This window comes from Carcharhinus amblyrhynchos, chromosome 15, assembly GCF_965287045.1.
Source record: "Carcharhinus amblyrhynchos chromosome 15, sCarAmb.v2.hapA, whole genome shotgun sequence".
In the NCBI taxonomy this organism is placed as follows: domain Eukaryota; kingdom Metazoa; phylum Chordata; class Chondrichthyes; order Carcharhiniformes; family Carcharhinidae; genus Carcharhinus; species Carcharhinus amblyrhynchos.
In genome coordinates this window covers 30,465,038-30,483,687 of record NC_137338.1, presented here as the reverse complement: position 1 = coordinate 30,483,687, position 18,650 = coordinate 30,465,038, and the positions used below count along the sequence as shown (strand labels likewise).

General features: G+C 44.1%; 1 non-coding gene across 1 annotated transcript; it reads left to right on the top strand.

Moving 5' to 3' along the window:
• The first annotated feature begins 3,557 nt into the window (after positions 1–3,557).
• Positions 3,558–3,746, top strand: LOC145353564 (U2 spliceosomal RNA). The gene has a single exon (XR_013888735.1). It is a non-coding gene; the product is annotated as a U2 spliceosomal RNA (small nuclear RNA).
• The last annotated feature ends 14,904 nt before the right edge of the window (positions 3,747–18,650 follow it).

Below are 18,650 nucleotides of genomic sequence, written 5' to 3'. Positions count from 1 at the left end.
CTTCATTTGACAACTTTCTGGATACTCGGGAATCCTAGCCTGCAGACAGGAATAAACATAACATTAAATTTGAAGCACTTAGATTCAAAGAACAAAGAACAAAAACAGCTCGGGAAACAGGCCCTTCGGCCCAAAGAGCCTGCGCCGCCATATTAACATTACCAGTGCCCCCCCTCCCCCCTCACCCCCCCCCCCCCCCCCCCCCCCGCCCCCCCCCAATGACCCTTATCTATTGTTTTTATGGCAATCCACATTGAGGGAAACTAATTTAGGGACAATTTATTTCTTCCAATCAGCCTAATAGCACATCTTTGGGGTGTGGGAGGAAACTGGAGCACCCGGAGAAAACCCATGCAAGCACGGGGAGAATGCGCAAACTCCCACAGACACTGGCCCAAATCCATGTGTCTGCACAGCAATCAGTGATAGTCACTGAGCTGTCGTGCTGCCCAGCATCTGGTCCAGTTTAAGCGTACACTAACGACATGAAGCACTAGGCCAATCTCGAACATTCAAGAGTAGCCCAAGTACGACACATCACGAGTATGCCCCTCGTTGGACAACAAGGCGGACCGACTTAAAACCTGTGAATTAAAAGAGAAAAAAACGCTATTATCATACCATATCCTTTTACATTACCAGGGACATCCCAATGCTAATGAACAGCCCCAATTTGTTCAATCTTTCCTCATAAGAACCAATCCACTGACCAAGAACTGATAGAGCACAAGAACGTAAGAATTAGGAGCAGGAGTAGGCCATCTGGCCCCTTGAGCCTGCTCCGCCATTCAATAAGATCATGGCTGATTAGTGCCTTTTGTTTAAACTGGAATTGGGCTAGTTGGTATCTTATCATTTTTAATGTTGTACTAAAGGATAAATTAGGAAACAATTTAAGTTTATAGGATGTAGAACATTGTACCTGCGTTAGAATTGTGGCATTCTGTAATCCCATGCAAAAGTATTGAAACAATTAAAAAATGCCACATGGGATTCACCTCCTCTCTTTATTGGCTAAATGCACCTTAAGGATAAAGACAAAATTTGGTTGACCTGAAACGCCCTACACAACCAAATAGTCTGACAGCACAGACTTGGTTCCCACCGGAAGAATGGCCACTTGGTTAAGTTAGCAGAAAGTTGCTGGTACCTACTGCCACTCCCAAGTAGTACATGGTAGGAAATTGAGAGCACAAATGCACTTACAAACATGGAAAATGAGGGTTAGCCATCAGAAATTTGTTGTAGGTCTTTGCCAAATTTGGATGAGAGGCATTTGTAAAGGGCTTTGAGTTTTCTGTAAAAATACACTGTGTAACGTATGATGTACATCTAGTCATATGTCTGCCAAGGTGGCCTTCTGAAGATGGTTGTTGTCATTCTGTGAGATGATCTTGTTGATGCATATGAGACTCTACGGAGGTTTGACACACCAGGAGGATGTTTCCCTTTGTGGGGAGACTACAACTAGGGGGCAGAATTTAAACATAAGGACCCTCCTATTAAAGATGGAGATGAGAAGAATTATTTTCTGTTTGAGGGTCACTGAACATTTGGATTCTCTTCCTCAGAGAGCAGTGGAGGCCGGATCATCGAATATATTCAAGGTTGAATTAGATTTTTGATTACACGAAAATCAAATGTGATGACGGCATGACAGGAAAATGGAATGAAGTCCACAATCAGATTAGCCAGTTCCGGCTTTGAGGGGCCGAATGGCCTACCCTTATTCCCATTTCTTACGATCCCTGAAGGATGATGGGATTGGGGAATTGGAAGTATGGGGAAGACCTCCAAGAGTTACAAAGACAATTCATCAGTCATCAGTTATCATGAAAGGACAGCAGTATATGAGTGTCCTTGCTGTTGTAACTGAAAGAGCTTGAAAGCCAATCTATATCACAAATATTAGCAGAAGTACAGAATTATGTCATAACTAATGTAGCAATAGACTATTTCAAAATGGCTTAATTGGGCAAGAGATCCTTGCATATTCATGTCAGGGAGTGTGGGTTTGTGTTTAGTTTTACATTACAGTCTGTAAGATAGTACATGGCATCATGGACTCAGATGCTTGTGAGGTGTTTTCTGCCCGACTGCTGTAATTTCGGTCTGTGGAAACCTCGGAAACAAGTTGGAGACCAAATTCTTTCAGGAAATGCTCTGAAGAAATTCACCCTCTGCATCTCAAACTGAAGGATTTAGTTGGAAGAAAATAACAATTCACATGAACAATGTAGCATGTCACAAACAGATGTATAATTACAAAGTAAAACTATTTTCCTCAATATCTTGTCATGTCTCATATGTTAGGACTACATGAGAAGTACTCAAATGGTTCCCCCCTTTTCCCACTTCTCATTTGACCACACCAGGTTTATTTTGTAAAAGAAATATGTTTGCCAATTCAGTGAATGTTTAACTGTGAGTGTAAAAGACACACAGCCAGGTTTTCTCGTAGGTTCTTAGAAGGAAAGAAAGTAGTATTTATTGTACTTAACACCCAATCCAAATAAAAATATGAAAAATGCTCCAACTCTCATACACAGAAACATGATGTGGAGACACTGGCATTGGACTGAGGTGGGACAGTAAGAAATCTCACAACACCAGATTAAAGTTCAACACTGAGTCACCTAATAAGGCAGCAGCACTCCGAAAGCTTGTGATTCCAAATAAACCTGTTGGACTTTAACCTGGTGTTATGAGGCTTCTTACTGTGCCTATAGAAACATAGAAGATAGGAGCAGGAGGAGACCATTTGGCCCTTCGACCTGCTCCACAACTCATCACAATCATGGCCGATCGTCCAACTCAATAGCATAATCCTACTTTCCCCTCATAACCTTTGATCCTGTTCACCCCAAGTGCTATATCTAGCCACTTCTTGAATACATTCAATGTTTTGGCATCAACTACTTTCTGTGGTAATGAATTCCACAGGCTCACCACTCTTTGGTTGAAGAAATGTCTCTTCATCTCTGTCCTAAATGGTCTGCCCTGTGTCCTCCGATTGTGACCCCTGGCACATGCATTCAAGGGTTCTCTCTCGCACACACACACACACACACACAGACACACACAAATTACAACATGGAGAACGGGTGAAATGGTTTTAAAACTCAATGAGATACAGAACTTGTTGATTAATGACTTGGATGATTATAGATGGAGTTTGGTGTCTCTGGATTCAGCATCGAGATGTTTAAAAGACATTGAAGAATGATATATCTACTTTTCGAACACAGCAGCTGCTGGCTTGATTTTTATGACACTGCCTCTAGTGTTTGGATGGTCAAAGAGTGGGCAGAATTCAGACTTGCAGGGTGAATGAAGAGATGAAGATAAGTTATTTGAGGGAAAGGAATATAGAATTGAGGCCACAATCAGATCAATAATGATTTTATTGACCAGCAGAGCAAGCTTGAAGGGGCCGAATGGTCTACTAATTGAGATGTTCTACTGTTTGTTTGTGTGTAGAGAGAGAGGGATTATTCTGAGTTCCTGCTTCTTCAGTGTCTCCCCTTCCTCTGTTCCATGCTGGGTAAAAGAAATTACTGACTTCTCGGCCTTTTGGCTAAGATCAAGTGTAGTATCGACATGCTGCACTTGGTTGAAGTCATTTCAGCTTCATTGGAAACAATTTTTAAAAGCGGCATCTCGGCCTTTTGGCTAAGATGCAAATGAGATCAAGTCTTGGAGGAGGAGCTATGCCTACTCCAATCAGCTTGGATCATGTAGGTCAAGCCCAAGACAGGAGGTGAGAGCCCTGACTTGTAAGCTTGGATCAGGAATGTCTCAACTTTTTGGGACTCTGAATTGGACCTGATTAGATTAAATTGGAATAAAAACAAAAGAAAATTTAAAAAAGCAATTACTTAAACACAATAGATTAGCTGACTCATCACATAATCCCCTTTCATCAATTACCCAAACAAGCTCATAGCAAGTTCCTGAGATATATGTCTCAGTGAACACCATACAGCATCATTAACCATGCGGGAGGCACTGGATTTTGGGGTTGCATTGATTTTTCGGGATAGAAAGAGATAATTTGGCCCAACTGGTGTAAGCTGCTGTTTAAACTCTCTACATGAGTCTCCTCTGCCCCACTTCATTTCTCACTATTATCATTGTGTTCAAATTCATTTCTACAAAATAGACCTGTCCGGTGGCATTTTCCATGCCTCCTGTTGTGTGTTTCATGGAGGTAGCCTGCCATTAACCAGCGGCAGAAGAGGAAACATCCTTTCCACGTCCAATTTAACAAGACCATTCAAGACCTTATATAAGAACATAAGAACATAAGAAATAGGAGCAGGAGTAGGCCATCTAGCCCCTCGAGTCTGCCCCGCCATTCAATAAGATCATGGCTGATCTGTCGTGGCTCAGTTCCACATTCCTGCCCTCTCCCCATAACCCTTAATCCCCTTGCCTATCAAAAACCTATCTACCCGCATCTTAAAAATATTTAGCGAGGCAGCCTCCACCACTTCAACAGGCAGAGAATTCCAGAGATTCACCACCCTTTGAGTGAAGAAGTTCCTCCTCAACTCCGTTCTAAACCGCCCCCCCTTTATCCTGAGGCTGTGCCCTCTAGTCCTACTGTCCTTTCTGAGCGGGAAGAGCCTCTCCACCTCTATCCTATCCATCCCATTCAACATCTTATACGTCTCAATGAGATCTCCCCTCATTCTTCTAAACTCTAACGAGTACAAGCCTAGTTTATTCAGCCTCTCCTCACAGTTCAACCCCCTCAACTCCGGAATCAGCCTAGTAAACCTCGTCTGCACTCCCTCCAAGGCCAACATATCCTTGCGTAAGTGCAGCGCCCAAAACTGCCCACAGTACTCCAGCTGCGGCCTCACCAGTGCCCTATACAGCTGCAGCAAGACCTCCCTACTTTTATATTCAATCCCCCTTGCTATGAAGGCCAGCATCCCATTCGCCTTCCTGACCACCTGCTGCACCTGCAGGCTGGGTTTTTGTGACTCATGCACAAGGACTCCGAGGTCCCTCTGCACCGTCACATGCTGCAGTTTTTCGCCATGTAAGTAATAGTCCTTCCTACCATTATTCCTACCAAAGTGGACAACCTCACATTTGCCAACATTAAATTCCATTTGCCAGTTCCTGGCCCATTCGCCCAGCCTGTCTAGATCCTTCTGCAGACTCTCCACACCCTCTGCGCAATTTGCCGTTCCACCGATCTTGGTGTCATCAGCAAATTTCGACACCATACACTCGGTTCCCTCCTCCAGATCATCTATATAAATGGTGAATAGCTGAGGCCCCAGCACCGACCCCTGAGGCACTCCACTAGTCACCAACTGCCAATCCGAATAGCACCCATTGACCCCCACTCTCTGTCTCCTATTTGACAGCCAATCCTCTATCCACGCTAACACCCTACCCCCAACTCCATGTCCCCTGACCTTCTGCAATAACCTCTTGTGAGGCACCTTGTCAAACACCTTCTGAAAATCAAGAAAGACCACATCCACTGGCTCTCCTCTACTTCAATCAAGTCACCCCTCACTCTTCTAAAATCCAGGAATACTTCAGAATACTCACTGAATAAAATCGGGAGGAATTTCCAGGCGTAACTTATTGGTAATTGTAGGAAACTAATACATTCATATGAAGTTCATCTTTATATTATTTTTGTGTATTCACTAATAAATACTGTTAAGAATTGAGGAAAATCAAGATTAAAATACTAAATTGGGATAAAATAAAGAAATGCAATAAAAGAGGAACTGGTAAGCACAGCTGCCAGAAGGAGATTTTTGATATACAAGTTAGTGCAGCAATATAGAACCAGGCTGATACCGGAGATGAGGGGGTTGAACTATGAAGAGAGGCTGAATAGACTGGGTTTGTACTCGTTGGAATTTAGAAGGATGAGGGGGGATCTTATAGAGACGTATAAGATAATGAAGGGGATGGATAGGGTAGAGGTAGAGAGATTCTTCCCGCTCACAAGGGACAGCAGGACTACAGGGCACAGCCTCAAGATAAGGGGGGGCCAGTTTAGAACGGAGTTGAGGAGGAACTTCTTCACTCAAAGGGTGGTGAATCTCTGGAATTCTCTGCCCATTGATGTGGTAGAGGCTACCTCGCTAAATATATTTAAGACATGGGTGGATAGGTTTTTGGTAGGCAAGGGGATTAAGGGTTATGGGGAGAAAGCAGGAAAGTGGAACTGAGCCACTTCAGATCAGCCATGATCTTTTTGAATGGCGGGGCAGGCTCGAAGGGCTAGATGGCCTACTCCTGCTCCTATTTCTTATGTTCTTATGTTCTTAACATAGAACATTACAGCGCAGTACAGGCCCTTCGGCCCTTGATGTTTTACCGACCTGTGAAACCAGTCTAAAGCCCATCTAACCTACACTATACCAATATCGTCCATACGTTTGTCCAATGATCATTTAAATGCCCTCAATGTTGGCAAATCCACTACTGTTGCAGGCAGGGCATTCCCTGCTCTTACTACTCTCTGAGTAAAGAATTTACCTCTGACACCTGTCCTGTATCTATCACCCCTCAATTTAAAGCTATGTCCCTTCGTGCTAGCCACCTCCATCCAAGGAAAAAGGTTCACATTGTCCACCCTGTCTAATCCTCTGATGATCTTATATGCCTCTACTAAGTCACCTCTTAATCTTCTTCTCTCTAACGAAAACAGTCTCAAGTCCCTCAGCCTTTCCTCATAAGACCTTCCCACCATACCAGGTAACATCCTGGTAAATCTCCTCTGCACCCTTTCCAATGCTTCCACATCCTTCCTATAATGCGGCGACCAGAACTGTACACAATACTCCAAATGCAGCTGCACCAGAGTTTTGTACAGTTGCAACATGACCTCATGGCTCCTAAACTCAATCCCTCTACCAATAAAAGCTAACAAACTGTACGCTTTCTTAACAAACCTATCAACCTGGGTGCCAACTTTCAGGGATCTATGCACATGGAAACCGAGATTGCTCTGCTTAACGACACTACCAAGTAACTTACCATTAGCCCAGCACTCTGTATTCCTGTTACTCCTTCCAAAGTGAATCACTTCATACTTTTCCGCATTAAACTCCATTTACCACCTCCCAGTCCAGCTCTGCAGCTTATCTATGTCCATCTGTATCCTTCCACATTGTCCACAACTCCACTGACTTTAGTGTCATCTTCAAATTTACTAACCCATCCTTCTACACCTTTATCCGGGTCATTTATAAAAATGACAAACAGCAGTGGCTCCAAACAGATCCTTGTGGTACAGCACTAGTAACTGAACTCCAGGATGAACATTTCCCATTAGTCACCATCTGTCTTCTTGCAGCTAGCCAATTTCTGATCCAAACCATTAAATCACCCTCAATCCCATGCCTCCATATCTTCTGCAATACCTTACCATGGGGAACCTTATCAAATGCTTCACTGAAATCCATGTACACCACATCAACTGTTTTACCCTCATCTGCCTCTTTGGTCACCTCAAAGAATTCAATAAGGTTTGTGACTGGGAAAATATATATTATCAATAGGAAAACAAATGTTTACCTACGTGACTAAGGGAAAACAATGGCGAATAGGAGAGGTGACTTCTAAGTGAAGAGATAAAGGAATAATTTGCACTTTTTTATTAAAAGCCTGGTCCATGGTGTGGGTAACATCAAAGGGAAAAGTAATATATTCATAGCAAGATAAGTGGAGAAGAGGGCAGAGAAGTGGCTAACATCACAGCAACACCCAACTGCAGAAAGCAGGCACTCCTGAAAGCAATTTGTTGCCAACAGGCTGCAGTTTAAAATCAAAACCTGTAACAGAGAAGAATTTCTATACTGAAAATGAAGGCAGCTTTCCCAAACAAGGAAAATCACAAGTGTGGTAGCTAAATGTTGGATTTAGCTCATAGAGTCGTATAATATTGGATAATGTTTGGGAAAACAGTTGAGGAAACATAGGCAGTTGAGAATAAGGGATAACTTCATGTGATACTCTATTATTTTACTGTCATTATTGTAGATAAGCATACTGTTGTAGTGTATTACTGCCAGTCTTGTCCTGTCTTTTATTTTGTTAATAAATATTCTTTATTAAATGATTACAACGAGACCTAGCTGTTTCTCACTGGTTTGCATATCTTTGCTCACATTATACCAAATTAAAAATGTATACCATGAAGAAACAGTGTTCCAAGTTATCCTTCTGGGTTTTGGAATATACTTCCATTTAATAACAGTGAGGTTCTTAATAGAATTTCAAGAGAATGGCCCAATATATTCACTTGGATTGTTTTTTCTAGTAACCTCTCTGTTTAAATCAGTTCCACAGTAGTCAGAAGGAGATCATTCAGTCCATCTCAGCCTGTGCTGGCTCCTTGAAACAGCAATCCAATTGATCACCTCCTCTTTCCCCTGAACCCCACAGTTTTGTTTTCCTTCCATCTATTTCTAAATGTTACTATTTAATCTGCTCCTGGCACACTTTTGGGCAATGTTCTCCAGACTGCAAAAGCTCATGGTATGATAAAGATTCTCCTGATTATCCTTCTCTGGTGAGTTTGCCAATAACTTTACATCCAAAAATTTGTGGGTTAGGTTGATTGGTCATGCTAAACTGACCCTTTAGTGTTAGGCGGAGGGTGGAGGGGTGTTGGTGGGGTAAATAAGTGGCTATGGGGATGGGGCTGGGTGGGATTGTCATCATGTGGACTCGATGGGCTGAATGGCTTCCTTCTGCATTGTAGGGATTCAATGGTTTCTATGATCTGCAACGCACAGTTGCCAGCCACTCTCTCAGTGGAAACGGTTCCTCCCAGAAAAATCTATCAAAACCCTCATAATTTTGAACGCTTCCATCAAATTTCCTCTGCTTTGTTCGAAGGAGGTTGAATCTTAGCCTTTTTCTTCAGTCTGATTTTATTTCCTTTATTCTATTGCTTATTTGTCCCAGATTCAAATAAGGAAACTGCATCCCTCTGTCTGGTACAAGAGAACAGTGTAGCTTTTTCCGTGTACAACTTCACTTTTGTTTTCCTTTCCACATTACCCTCTTCTCAAGGCAAGTTTAGCTTTCCATGTTTGTTTGTTTTGGATTAAAAATTGAACCTGATACTAGAATAGCTAAAAAGAAAGCTTGACGCGCTGTTGATATTGTAAACGTATTCTATTTTGGTTAAATGCCGTTACAATACAGGGGAGATTCTGCAAAGTATGCAAAGCAGGCAGAAAGAGGTCATTCAGTCCATCTCAACCTGTGCTGGCTCTTTGAAAGAGCAATCCAATTCATCACCTGCTCTTTCCTCTGAGCCCCACAATTTTGTTTCCCTTCAATCCTTTCTAAAAGTTGTATTCAATCTGCTTCTGACATTCTTTCAGGCAATGCTCTCCAGACTTTAACAACTCACAGTATGAAAAAGATTCTTCTAATTTTCCTTCTCTGGTTTGTTTGCCAATAACTTTACATCCATAAGATTTGTGGGTTAGGTTGATTGGCCATGTTAAACTGACCCTTAAATGTTGAGGGGTGGGTAGGTAGGTGGGGGCAGGGGAGAGTCATTTTGCATTGGCTGCTGGGTTCCATAAGATTTATCGGACAGCATGAAGCTGGGTATTCCATCAGCCTCCTACTTTAACTCTAGCAGGTAAGCAGCAGATTCCTACTGCTAAATAAGAGCCTTCTGCAACACTCCAATGATCTCCAACACAAGCTGGCAGTGCAGCTTCTCCTCTTCCACTCAGGCACTCTGCAGCCCTCAAGACTCAATGTGGAGTTCAACTATTTCAGACACTGATCTTTCTCCTCCAACTTCAACCCTTTTCTTTCAATGTCCCTTATATTTATTGTCTTGATACAAAAATATTCCCTCTCAGGTGAACTTTAAAGATCCCACTGCACTTTGTTAAAGAACCTGGGCATTATCTCCAGTCTCCTGATCAATATGTACCCTTCATTCAACATCAGAAAAACAGATTGGGCGGGAGTTTCCTGGAAACTGGAGATTCCTGCCTGACTTCAATGGATCTTTACATAGTCCGCCCCCTGCCCCCTAGAATTCCAGTGGCGAGTGGGATGGGACAATTCCAGCCATTATCTGGTTTGTGGAGATGTTGCTGTGTGAAAACTTCCTGCCATTTTCCCTGCATTACAAAGATGACTACATGTCAAAAATGCTTCATCCGCCAGTATTCTCTGGCTTCCCTGTGGCATTTTTCTTGGCAACGCGCCATCGGCCACTATCTGTGGATTTTCCATCGATTCCACCACACACGCTGGGAAACCCACAGTAGGAATGTGCCATCAGCAGGACCAGAAGATCCCGCTGGAAGCTGACACCCATAGGCTGCAAAGCACATTGAGACATCATGAGGTCATGAAGGTGCAAAATGAAGCTTTCCCCCCTTCCTCCCTCCATTCCTCCCTCCCTGCTTCCTCCCTTCCATCTTCCCTCCCTCCCTTCCTTCCTTTGTCCCTCTTTTCCTTCCTCCTTCCCTCTTTCCTTACCTTCCTCCCTCCCTTTCTCAGATAATCAAGGATTTTCAGACTTCAAGAACCTGCAACAATAAAATAACGAGAGAAAGAATGCAAACACAAAGATCTGATAGCAATCAGCGACAAGAAGGCGAATTGTTGGCAGAGAAACCACTTGTGCTTTCATTCTCCAATCGGTTAGTGTAGGTCTTCAGGAGAAAGCTGTGCGGTTACCTCTGGGCAAGCCACTCCTTCAGGTGCCATATTTAAAACGTTGGTGATCGTGGCTCTCTAACCTTCATAGTCCTTGATAGCATGCAAATTTGTGTTAGCTCTGGCTCTTAAGCTGTCAGTATGTTTCCTCTTTGTTCCCCTCAATTTTCTCAGTCACTACCAGGTATCCCACTTACCTCTCCTAAGCACGTGGTCCAGGAACATTAGTTGTCGCTTCGTGATCATCTGAAAAAGTTCTTCTTGTGTGCCTACTTTCACCTTCTGCATTAGTTGTGTCTGTTGGTGAGTTCATCCCCTTCATCTGCCCCAGAAATCACAGCCCAAAATTTTTTTGTCGTTAAAATTCTAAGCTCTGCCCCTGAAGCTGACATTTCACACCTTTGTGGGAGTAGGACTGGAGGCAGGCTGGGATTCATGTCTGTGTAATTTGTGGAGGAAGTTGGCCATTTAAATCACCAGCTGCATCCACTCAAATAGGATTTTGGAATGTCAGAAGTGTGAAAACCAGTGTGTGCAGTTTTGGTGCCCTTATCTGAGGAAGAATGTCCTTGCTATAGAAAGAGTACAGCGAAGGTTTGCCAGGCTAATTCCTGGGATGGCAGGTCTGTGATATGAGGAGAGATTAATTCAGTTATGATTACATTCACTGGAGTTTAGAAGAGTGAAAGGGGATCACATAGAAACTTATAAAATTCTAACAGGGTTATACAGAAGGGATTCAAAAAGAATGTTCCCAGTGGTGGGGGAGTCCAGGTCAGAGTTCGAGGATAAGGGGTAAACCTTTCAGAGCTGAGGAAAGGAGAAATTTCTTCATCCAGAGGGTGGTGAATGTGTGGAATTCACTACTACAGAAAGTAGTTGAGGCCAAAACATTGTTTGATTTCAAGAAAGACAATTAGATATAGCTCTCGGAGCTGAAGGGATCAAGGGATATGGGGGAAGGCACAATCAGGATATTGAATTTGATGATCAGCTATGATCAAAATGAATAGTGGAGCAAGCTCGAAGGGCCGAATTTCTGTTTCTATTTATGAATGTCAATTGTTCAGCTAGCAAGGAGAGTCATTGCAGCATTTGGAAACATTATCAATAAACATATGCTGCAGGTCACACAGGGATCACACTCCAACTTCTTACAGCTGTAAGCCATATTTACTCTAAAGAAATTCTGAAACCAGGAGTGCTTTGATCACAAAAGAAAAATCAAACAAGAGCTAGTGAACTATTAACTGCAAACAGTGCAGATGATTAAGTCAATCCAATGCAATGTTAACAAGGGAGTGTTGCTTACTATAAATGTTAAACACTCTCGCACTTACTGGAATTAAGGGCAGTCTGGGAACATAAAACATTAAACCTTTAGAGAGGTGATGCACTCAGTAGACGATTGCTTTAAGGTGAAATAGCATCTTTAATGATCATCTCGAAGTGCTTTACATTACCTTTCAGCTGTAGGCACCGTTGTGTAATGTAGGAAACACAAAAGGAGGAAATGTAACAAAAATTTATACATAGCAATGTCCCACAAATAATAATGCGATATCAAATTGAAGTAAAAAGGTATGATTCTGCAAAAATAAGTGTAGGGGATGAAGATTGAGCAGTACATAAAAGGCAGCGAAGAATGATGAAAATATTAATAAGGAGAGAGAAATTAGAATCTGAGGGAAAGTGAACTAGAAATATAACAACAAAGAATAAGGGAATGATTCTCCAATCTCACCTGCAGCTGAGATTCTCCAGTCCCGCCATTAAGCACCAAATTCTCCGTTCTCGCTGGCAGCTGCAAGTGAGGTGTGAATGGCCAGAGAATTCTGGCCTAAGTTTCTAAAGGGATTTTAAAATGAACAGAAGAAGTAAAGTGGGAGTGAGAATGGAGAATTAATGATGTAAAATAAGGAAATGGTGGATAAATTGAACAGATAATTTGGCCGGGATTTTATGACCTCGCTCAATCAAGGCTTGTAAAATCCCACCCGTGGCCAAAGGAGAATTCCATCCTGTTGCCAGTAAAATTCCAGCCTTTGTGTCTGTCTTCACTGTAGAGGAAGAAAATAACATCCCAGAGATAATTATGAATCAGGAGGTGAAAGGGAGGGAAGAACTTAAAATAATTATAATCACCAGGGGAAGGACACTAAGAAAATTATCACAACTAAATGCTGATAAGACCCCAGATCCTAAACTTCATGCTAAGGTCTTAAACAAAGTGACTGCTGAAATAGCAGATGAGTTGGTACTCATTTTCTGGAACTCCCTAAATTCTGGAAAGATCCCATCAGATTGGAAAAAACAGTGAATGCGACTCCTCTGATCAAGAAAGCATGAAGGCAGAAAACAAGAAATTACAGGCTGATTAGCTCAGTGTCTGTCATCGGGAAAATGCTGCAATTATTAAGGAAGCTATAGTGGGACACTTAGAAAATCTCAATGAAATGAGACAGTCAGCGTGCTTAAGTGAAAGAGACATCATGTTTGACTAACTTATTGGAGTTGAGGAAGTAACAAGCAAAGTGGATGGTACTTGGATAGTACTTAGAGTTCTTCAAGGTATTTGACAAGGTGCCACATCAAAGATTATTCCCTGAAATAAGAGCTCAAGGTATAGGGGGGTAATGGGATAGAGGATTTCTTAACCAACAGAAAGATAATTAATCAGCAAGGAAGATGGTGGGGAGAGACCACTCTGTATTCCTGCTCCTACCCCGATTAAGGAAAGGGGAGGTGATGGCCTAGTGGTATTATCGCTAGACTATTAATCCAGAAACTCAGCTAACGTTCTGGGGACTAGGTTCGAATCCCACTACGGCAGATGGTGGGATTTGAACTCAATAACAAAAATCTGGAATTAAGAATCTACTGATGACCATGAAACCATTGTTGATTGATGGAAAGACTCATTTGGTTAATAAATGTCCTTTAGGGAAGGAAATCTGCCGTCCTTCCCTGGTCTGGCCTACATGTGACTCTAGAACTACACTAATGTGATTGACTCTCAACTGCCCTCTAAGGGCAACTAGGGAGGGGCAATAAATGCTGGACAGACAGCCACATCCATATCACATGAATGAAGAGAAAAAGGAACCAGAGAGTCGGCACAAATGCGTAATTTGCAGGTTGGCCATGGACTTCATTGGGGTAGTAGCTGGAAGGTGGGGTGGTTCATCCCCCCCACCATCTTCCTTGCTGATTAATTGGCTTCCCATCACCAGACCATGAGGAGTAAAAGTAAAGTAAAGCTTATTTATTAGTCACAAGTTGTCTTACATTCATACTGCGATGAAGTTACGGTGAAAATCCCCTAGTCATTGCACTCCAGCGTCTGTTCGAGTACACTAAGGGGCAATTTAGCATGGCTAATCCACCTAACCTGCACACTTTTGGACTGTGGAAGGAAACCTGAGCACCCAGAGGAAACCCACACAGACACAGGGAGAATGTGCAAACTCCACACAGACAGTGACCCAAGCTGGGAATCGAACCCAGGTCCCTAGTGCTATGAGGCAGCAGCGCTAACCACTGTGCCACCATGTTACAGTGATCAGTGCTGAGACACCAACTATTTAAAATTTATACAAATTACTTGGATGAAGGGATTGAAGGTATGGTTGCTAAATTTGCTGGTCACGCAGAGATAGGGAAGATAGTTAGTTGTGAAGAGGACATACTGGAGCCTGCAAAGGGGTAAAGATATGTTAAATTGGGGCAGCACGGTAGCACAGTGGTTAGCACTGCTGCTTCACAGCTCCAGAAACCTGGGTTTGATTCCTGGCTCGGGTCACTGTCTGTGTGGCTTTCCTCCGGGTGCTCTGGTTTCCTCCCACAGTCCAAAGATGTACGGGTTAGGTTGATTGGCCATACTAAAATTGCCCCTTAGTGTCCTGAGATGCATAGATTAGTGGGATTAGGGGGTAAAACATATAGGGATATGGGGGTAGGGCCTGGGTGGGATTGTGGTCGGTGCAGACTCGATGGGCCGAAGGGCCTCTTTCTACACTGTAGGGTTCTATGATTCTATGAAATGAGTGGGCAAAAAGTTGTCAGATGGAATATATAATGTGGGAAAATGTGAACTTGTCTATTTTGACAGGAAGACCAAAAAAACAGCAGAATGGAACTCTGAGGTGCAGGGGGCTCTGGTGACAGGTTGCATGAGTCACAAAACATTAGTATCCGTGTTTAACAAGCGATTAAGAAGTGGAATGGTGTGGTTTATTGCAAAAGGAATGGAACACAAAGGTAAGTCTGTTTTGCTACTGTTGTACAGGGAATTGGTGAGACCACTCCTGGAGCACTGTGAGCAGCACGCGTCTCCCCAGGTTTAGAAAGAATATAAACATATTAAAAGTAGTTCAGAGAAGATCCACTTGACTGATACCTGGGATGGGACTGGTTACCTTATTAAAAAATTGGACAGATTGGGCCTGTATCCACTAAGTTCATAAGAATGAGAGGTGATCTTATTGAAACAGAAGAAATTGTGGGCACTTGATGGGGTGCATCCTGAGAGGATGGTTCCCCTAATGGACATCTAGGGGACATAGTTTTAAAATGTAAATTTATTTGTGACCAATAAATAAACTTTTAACCTTTATATTTATCCTGCTAATCCCCCTAACACTAATGGACGATTTAGTATGGCCAATCCACCTAACCAACATGACTTTTGGTTTGTGGGAGGAAACCGGAAAGGGAGCCCATGCAGGCATGGGGAGAACATACAAAATCCACATAGACAGTTACCCAAGCTGGGAATTGAACCCAGATCCCTGGCACTGTAAGGCAGCAGTACTAACCATTGTGCCACCATGCTGCCCTAACGACCAGTTAATCCCTTTCTATTCTGGGCAGGAAGTTGGTACATGGCTCTTCTGGCCGTGGGCTTAATCGGGGTAGGAGCAGGAAGGATATGCGGTCCCCCACCCACTGCCTTCCTGGCTGATTAAATGTTCTTCTGTCACCAATTCCGCCATAGTAGAAGGTATTAAATTCTGTCCTTTGTTACTCTACACACTAAGGGCCCGATTTTACCATTTTGATTCTAAGTTTTGAATCTGGGCACAATTCAGATCCAACTTGGAAACCTGTTCTTAGCACTTAGCCTAAAAAAAAATTGTGAGTCTGAATCGTACTGTAGATGGGGCTTATCACACCCTAAACGCTTTGAGACTTTGAGTGTGAGGCTGTAGATGTGGTAATTTGGGTATAGCTGAATGGATTGGATGCAGCAAAGGTCTTGACAGCATCCTGGCTGCAGCACTGAAGACTCGTGCTCCTGAACGAGCAGCACCCCTAGGCAAGCTGTTCCAGTCCAGCTCAGACATGTAACCGACAATATGGGAAGTTATCCAGGTCTGCAGAAATTAGAGCAAAGAAAATCCAATCAACTAATATCAAATCAGCTCATTTCCCCTCAATCCTCATTATGGCGATGGGAGCTGTTACTAACAGTGCAAGGTGATGGGAGCTGTTACTGACAGTGCAAGGCGATGGGAGCTGTTACTGACAGTGCAAGGCGATGGGAGCTATTACTGACAGTGCAAGGCGATGGGAGCTGTTACTGACAGTGCAAGGCGATGGGAGCTGTTACTGACAGTGCAAGGCGATGGGAGCTATTACTGACAGTGCAAGGCGATGGGAGCTGTTACTGACAGTGCAAGGCGATGGGAGCTGTTACTGACAGTGCAAGGCGATGGGAGCTGTTACTGACAGTGCAAGGCGATGGGAGCTGTTACTAACAGTGCAAGGCGATGGGAGCTGTTACTGACAGTGCAAGGTGATGGGAGCTGTTACTGACAGTGCAAGGCGATGGGAGCTGTTACTGACAGTGCAAGGCGATGGGAGCTGTTACTGACAGTGCAAGGCGATGGGAGCTGTTACAGTGCAAGGCGATGGGAGCTGTTACAGTGCAAGGCGATGGGAGCTGTTACTGACAGTGCAAGGCGATGGGAGCTGTTACTGACAGTGCAAGGCGATGGGAGCTGTTACAGTGCAAGGCGATGGGAGCTGTTACAGTGCAAGGCGATGGGAGCTGTTACTGACAGTGCAAGGCGATGGGAGCTGTTACTGACAGTGCAAGGTGATGGGAGCTGTTACTGACAGTGCAAGGTGATGGGAGCTGTTACTGACAGTGCAAGGTGATGGGAGCTGTTACTGACAGTGCAGGGTGATGGGAGCTGTTACTGACAGTGCAAGGCGATGGGAGCTATTACTGACAGTGCAAGGCGATGGGAGCTGTTACTGACAGTGCAAGGCGATGGGAGCTGTTACTGACAGTGCAAGGCGATGGGAGCTATTACTGACAGTGCAAGGTGATGGGAGCTATTACTGACAGTGCAAGGCGATGGGAGCTGTTACTGACAGTGCAAGGCGATGGGAGCTGTTACTGACAGTGCAAGGCGATGGGAGCTGTTACTGACAGTGTAAGGCGATGGGAGCTGTTACTGACAGTGCAAGGTGATGGGAGCTGTTACTGACAGTGCAAGGTGATGGGAGCTATTACTGACAGTGCAAGGCGATGGGAGCTGTTACTGACAGTGCAAGGCGATGGGAGCTGTTACTGACAGTGCAAGGCGATGGGAGCTGTTACTGACAGTGCAAGGCGATGGGAGCTGTTACTGACAGTGCAAGGCGATGGGAGCTGTTACTGACAGTGCAAGGTGATGGGAGCTGTTACTGACAGTGCAAGGTGATGGGAGCTGTTACTGACAGTGCAAGGTGATGGGAGCTATTACTGACAGTGCAAGGCGATGGGAGCTGTTACTGACAGTGCAAGGCGATGGGAGCTGTTACAGTGCAAGGCGATGGGAGCTGTTACTGACAGTGCAAGGCGATGGGAGCTATTACTGACAGTGCAAGGCGATGGGAGCTATTACTGACAGTGCAAGGCGATGGGAGCTGTTACTGACAGTGCAAGGTGATGGGAGCTGTTACTGACAGTGCAAGGTGATGGGAGCTGTTACTGACAGTGCAAGGTGATGGGAGCTATTACTGACAGTGCAAGGCGATGGGAGCTGTTACTGACAGTGCAAGGCGATGGGAGCTGTTACAGTGCAAGGCGATGGGAGCTGTTACTGACAGTGCAAGGCGATGGGAGCTATTACTGACAGTGCAAGGCGATGGGAGCTATTACTGACAGTGCAAGGCGATGGGAGCTGTTACTGACAGTGCAAGGCGATGGGAGCTGTTACTGACAGTGCAAGGCGATGGGAGCTGTTACTGACAGTGCAAGGCTGGCTCATCAGTTTGCTTAGCACTCATTCATTCAGCACCAGATTATGAAATTTGATACAAGCATGGACAAAAGACCTGAATTCCAGAGTTGAAGTGAGACATCAAGCAGCCTAGCAAAATTGAAATCAAGGGGAAAACTCTCCACTGATTGGGATCATACCTGGCACAAAGGAAGATGGCGGTTGTTGTTGGAGTCAATCATCTCAGCTCCTGGACCTCGCTGCAGGATTTCCTCAGGTTAAAGTTCTACGCCCAACCATCTTCAGCTGCTTCTTCAACAACCTTCCCTCCATTATAAGGTCAGGAGCAGGGAGGCGTGTTGATGATTGCACAATGTTAAGCAGCTCCTCAGGTACTGAAGGAGTTCCTCCATATGCAGCAAGACCTGGACCATATTCAGATCTGGGCTGAGTGAGTGGCAATTACCATACATGCCACACAAAGCAATGATCAGTTCCAATTAGAGAGAATCTAACCATCTCCGCCTTGGCATTACTGTTGCTGCAACTCCATATCCTGCCAGTCTATTGAACCAGTCTAGCCATGTCAATAATATGGCGACAAAAGATGTCAGGAACTGGAAATCCTGTGGAGAGTACCTCACCTCCTGACTTCTCAGAGCTTGTCCACCATCTACAAGGCACAAGGCAGGAGTGTGATGTAATACTCTCCACTTGCCTGGATGGGTGCAGCTCCAGCAACACTCAAGA